The 6000-nt window shown below is 40.0% G+C and overlaps 1 protein-coding gene across 1 annotated transcript in view; it reads right to left on the minus strand.

The window, feature by feature from the left end:
• The window catches only part of LOC122792293 (protein FAM110D-like), a 292902-nt gene extending 292350 nt beyond the window's left edge, over positions 1 to 552 (minus strand). Inside the window, exon 1 of the mRNA XM_044060069.1 lies at positions 337 to 552. The gene's annotated coding sequence lies outside the window, so the exon portion shown is untranslated. The remainder of the gene's footprint in view (positions 1 to 336) is intronic.
• Between the last annotated feature and the right edge of the window lie 5448 nt (positions 553 to 6000).

Below are 6000 nucleotides of genomic sequence, written 5' to 3' on the forward strand. Positions count from 1 at the left end.
GTCTAGCTCTACTTTTCACATATAAAGTCTCTATATCCTTCACAAAGTACGCCTAAGAGTAACTAAATAATACCCAGTCACCTATCCACAAAAAAAATTAACTTCTTATATCTTTTAAAGTGGAGGATGAATTTTTAATAATCTTCCTGTTTTGGAATTAGGTTTGCAGGATGCATCACAAAAGTACCATTATAAAATCACATTTAGAGCCAGCTACAGACTTAAGAAAGAAAGTGTAAACAATAATAGGAAAACTAAACAACATTTTTATTATCATAATACAAATTTCGAAAAAAAACATTTCTTCCTTACTAATGTGAATCTAGCTTGGCTTACCTTATACAAAGTGTAAATATCCTTTAATTAGATTCCAGTGATAATACAGCTAGACTTGCTCCCAAACAGCAAGCTGCATCTGTTGCTGACAACTTTGGAATGCTAAAGTTACAACTCCTAACTATGCAGCCCAAAACAGGAGACGAGCAGACAACACATGCCTATTACTCTCAGACTCCTGCCTCCTCCTCCCTCACAAGTCAGCAACAGACTTATTTGCTGAATCTGTCCTGCAGAGAGAATAGGCAATTAGCAGTGGAGTGACTCATCTGGGCTAGGGGAGGGGTGTGAGTGGGCGGGTACATAGCAGGCTAAATTCATGCTAGAACCCCCTACCTACCCTCTTCATTTAATAAATAGAATTTTCTTATTTGATTATTTATTTATTTTTGTTTGTATGTTTATTTATGTGTTTAGTTTGATTTTATTAACTTTTTGACTTGAGTAGTACACTGATCCAACAGGACCTATTTGGGGTTCAGCCGGCATGTGTAATGCACAAATAAGGGAAGCAAAGAACATTGGTAGCTCAAACAATAAATATAGTAACATATGATTCAAGTGATATATTACAGAGAAAAAAAAAGGTTAGTCAATGTGACTGATTATTCAAATTCTAAGGTGTTAATATGTTTTAGAGAAGCAGGGGTGGCAAGGCACGTAAGCATGATCTCACAGTCTGCTACATCCCTGCTATAGAAATTAAACAAAGAAAAGGCATGGATTACAAACTGTTACAGTGACTGCACATATTACTAAAATAAAATGAGCTTCTTTCCCTTCTGTTGAAAGTTAAAAAGTAAAGGGGACCTGGATAAAGAACATAAGTGAATTTCTTCAGCTAGGCTGTGCCTGCAAATGGTCTTTTGTGATCAGCGTACTATCCTGGTAAACAAATGAAATATAAATAAATAGTTAAGGGTTACACAGAATAGGTTCCAATATCTGTTTGTAGGACTGTACATTTTAAAATTAACAATGTTCACCAGAAAGTAAACTTGAAGGCATAGTGTCCGATTTAGCAGCAAAAAGACAATTTATCTAAACTGGTTATTGAAATGTTCTGATGCTGAATCATAATGATACAAGGAGCAACAAACATCTTGGACCTGCTCTGGGAGTGTGAGGTGATCTGGAGGAAGGGAGGGAAAATGATTCAGTAATGGGGCAGTGACAGTACTTCTGTATAGCTTACATACGGGGAGGGGGCAGCAAGGCCATAGCAGTCTAAGAATTGTGGTCCTTGGAGACAACCTTTATCACACTAAAGGAATATTGCTATATGATCTAATATCAGTTGTATGACCTTGTATACAGATGTCCTGTAGATGGAAACAGTTTTAATGTGGGGATAGCTTCATTAGGGATGTGATCAGGTTAGGTGAATGGTCATTTAAAGACGTGACAGCATAGATTATGTAGTCAAAAGTGGAAATTCATGCCCTCTCAAAACAGGGACTCAGAATACAACAACTTGTTTGGGGGAATTTATGCATGGAACGAGAGAAGACATATAGGATTATGATCAGGTCTATGAACCAGCTTGTTGTGTGTTTGGGACATGGAAGTCAAATTTACCTTGAAAGCAGAGTGAAGAGAAACTGTGTGCAGTTGTTTGGACCCAAAGGTATAGTTAGCGAATCCCATTTTGTACTCACAATCTCTTATTGCTGCCCCCAGCCCACCCAGCATTAAAAAATGTGAACATGTCACAAAATGTCATCCCCAAACACTTAAATACATGTATTATTTTTAGCTGTTTCCTCTAAAACCACTAAAGACATTGTTTTGGATTGTTGGCGACATTCATTTAGACTGTCACAGATGTATCATGTCCTGAAAAAGCTACAGTTTTCTTAGTGATGCCCAGAAAAATGTACTCTATAAAGTACAAAGAGTAAGCCTGGCCACACCCTTGTTTGGACCTTCTCTAAAGAGATTTAGAGGTTGAAGTGGTTTAGAGACAGATGAAAAAGATAAGAAATGAACTGGTGAGTGGAATATGAAACCAGATGGATGGCAGTAAGCTTAGTTTGGCAGAGACGTGTAAAAGAGGCAACACTGGTCTAGGAGATAGCCTGTTTGTAATCATCTGAAAGTGTTCTGTGCTATACAGATAGTCAATATAATTTATAGCACTTTGCCCTTTTTTACTTCATATTGACAGTACTCATTTACAGAATCTGTACACACATTCATATTGTATTGCATTGCCTTAGTTATTTACGGCCATTGTCGATAGTCTTCTGTATTGTAAAGTTTTATGCATAGACACAAATAATTGTTAATATTTTCAGTTATCTGTCATTTGCACCTCACATTGTGGGTTGCCTCATGATTGTCTAAAATGATTATCAAATAACTGCCTACTGGTACTTAGTTCTCTGCAGAAGAATGCCACATTTCTTCTAAAGTATGTAGCCTTGTACTTACATATGTGATGCTAGCATTGTGCATATATATTTTACTGTTGTGGAAAATATTTGATCTCTTATGCCTTTTATCACTTCGTAACTGAAACCTTTTTTCTGCTCTCTGTTTATAAATGTCACACTTTGTTTAGTATGTAAGCTGGCACATACACAAATGATGTTTATAGCCTTGTATATTTATATTTTCTGCTGTAGTAAATGTCTGTTTTCTTATGTCTTTATTTATCACTTTGTAACTGAAGCTTTTCTCTGTGGCTCCCATTAAATGGGACTCATACCAGCTGGACAACTTCATCAGCTAACTGATTACACAGATAAATAGATTGTTGTGTGCTCAAGAGGACTCTACAAATATGTCAGTGACTTACCAAATAGCTCACCCTTGCTATCTCCAAGATCAGAAGGGTCTATATTAGAATGCCGAAATCTCACTTACGCGAATCACGAAAGGCCGACACATACACAGCAAACTGCAAGAACACCGAACATCCTTAAGCACGAAATTCAAAATATCGAATTGCCATAGTTGGCTAACTCTACCGCCTGCTACATACTGCCTACCCTAACAAAATAAATATGAATGTATTGCTATATATGCACTTACCTTAACCCACACCCTAACCCTAAGGTCAGTAACTATTGCACATTTACGTTAGGGAGCTATACCGGATAAGAGAATCTCCTACTGATGTTTTACCTCACTGAACATGGTGTGGACAACTATGGTGATTCAGTATTTTGAATTTCGCGCTTAAGGACATTCGGTGTTCATGTGGTTCACTGTTTATGTGTCGGCCTTTCGGGGTTCGTGTAAGTGCGGTTTCATCATTCTAATATAGACCCGATCAGAACTATATGGATTCTATTCCCATACCAGGTGCTTGGATTCCTTTTTCTAGTACTGACACTGAAATGCAGTTTAACTGGGTGCTGCACTCTTGTGTGTGCTGTCTTTCAGATGAGACTTTAAACAAAGGCCCCATGTGCATGAAATGGTGGTAGCTCAGATGGATGTAAAACATCCCACTGCACCTATCAAGGTCTGGCCAAATTTACCCTAGTCCTTATGAATGCCGCCTCAGGTCTTCCCTGATAAGAAGCTGCTGACCTAGTGGGACTAACCCTGTCAACAAAGTATAAATATATTAATGAAAAAAAAAACGGAAGCCACCTTTTACTAGCAGTCATATAAATAATATGTAGAGGTACAGTGAGCACAGGTTATAGGAAGTGTTAAAATATAGAGGAATGGGATTCCAGGGGATATTTCCTTCCTCTGGCAGTAAGAGAAGGAAGATGCATCAGTTTAACCATTTAATGACCACTGTGGAACTTCTGATCAATGAATTGTATTATTTGTTAACCAATGTACAGCACTGATTCACACTGACATTTTACAGGCTCAGTTCAGGAGTACTTCGTGGTGACTTACATGTAGTCACACACAAGGCAAATGGAAGTGAAGGGACTCAAACCCTGGACTATAGACTGAAGCTCATTAACAGCTTTAAAGAACCTCAAGTCTCTGCACTAACTGTGTTTGTTTGCAAGGTTAGGCAACTCAGCAAATGTGCCTCTTTTAGGTGCAACCCAGAACTGTTTTATATACATATATATATATATATATATATATATATATATATATATAGGTTCATAGGTTCATAGGTTCATACTAGGCTATCTGCCCTAGGGCATTTATAAGCCTAGCCAGAGTGTGTTTGGCTTTCACCACCCATTTTAAATGAATTTTGCTATGCCCTTTTTCGAGGTTAGTATACTGTGCCTCTGTCTAACAGCGACACAGAAGTGATACCTGGGGTAAACCTACGATCTCCCATCCACTCATCAAGATTCCTCTTGAAGAGAGTCAATGAGGGACTCTGCCTAACCTGGAATGGGATTTTATTCCAGAGTGAAGGGAGCCTCTGGGTTATGAATCTGTCCCTCCAGCATGTCCTAATTATTTCAGTGCTGAGGTTCAAGTCTCTCGAGCACGTAGCTCGATGGGATTTGGATTTTCTGAGGTGCAGCATGTCCACTAATTCTGGGTTGGACATGGCTTTATACATCAGACACAGATCGCCTCTGAGTAGGTAGTATGCCACTGAGTAGAGCTGGAGTTTCTTTAACCGGGCAGCATATGGCATCTGTTTGAGCCCTTTGATCCTCTTGGTGAGGTACTTTTGGGGTCTTTCCAGTTGCTGCAGGTGTCTGGTAAGGTACATCCCAAAAGGGGCATTGTACTCAATTATGGGCCTGATGAGGGATGAGTAAAGAGGCACGATGACCTCCCCTGATCTAGATGTGAATCCCTTCATGATTAGGTGGGCTATATAAAATGTTTTTCTAACCACTTTGGCCACGTGGTTTTCAAATGAGAGATTGCTATCAACTTGGGTCCTCAGGTCCCTAATTACTTCTTCTGTACTTAATGGATTACCACCTATGTGGTAATTTGTGGGCACTTTGTTTTTGCCAAAGGGGATGACTATACACTTTTTGGCGTTTAGCTTGAGGCCATGGCTCTGGCACCAGTTGTCTGTTTCTATGAGGCCCTTTTGTAGGATGCTTGTGTCAGCTGGAGAGTCGATTATGGTGCCTAGTTTGCAGTTATCTGCGAACTTGGTCAGCCACAGTCCTTCCGTGTTGGCCTGTACCTCCGAGAAATATATACCGAACAGGAGAGGTCCCAGGACTGAGCCTTGTGGGACGCCACTTGTAACTGGTTTGGAGTCTGACATGGCTCCTGCAATTCTAACCATGTGGGTTCTGTCCTTGAGCCAGTTTGCAACCCATCTAGTGACATAGGGGTTTATATTTAAGCTGGTGAGCTTATCTATAATGCCCGAGTGGGGTATTGTATCGAAGGCTTTTGCGAGGTCCAGGTAGGCTGTGTGGACCACCTTCCCCTCGTCAATGGCCTTGGTGACTGTTTCAAAGAAATTAACCAGGTTTAAGAGGCAGTATCTGCCCTTAACAAAGCCGAACTGGGTAGGATCCAGTGTCTGTAGGTCCCCAATATCTTTATTTATGAGGTCCATGATGATCCTTTCCATAGATTTGCAGACCAAGCTAGTCAGGCTTATGGGGCGATAGTTTCCATGATCCGTTGAGGCACCACCTTTGTGGAGAGGGACCACTGTTGCTGTACACCACTCTTTGGGTACATATCCTGTAGTAAGGCTGGAGTTCATGTAGGACGCAGCCTGGGACACCGTCTGTTCCCATTGAT

This window comes from Protopterus annectens, chromosome 1.part2 (genome assembly GCF_019279795.1).
Source record: "Protopterus annectens isolate FY-2018-M chromosome 1.part2, PAN1.0, whole genome shotgun sequence".
Lineage (NCBI taxonomy): Eukaryota > Metazoa > Chordata > Ceratodontiformes > Protopteridae > Protopterus > Protopterus annectens.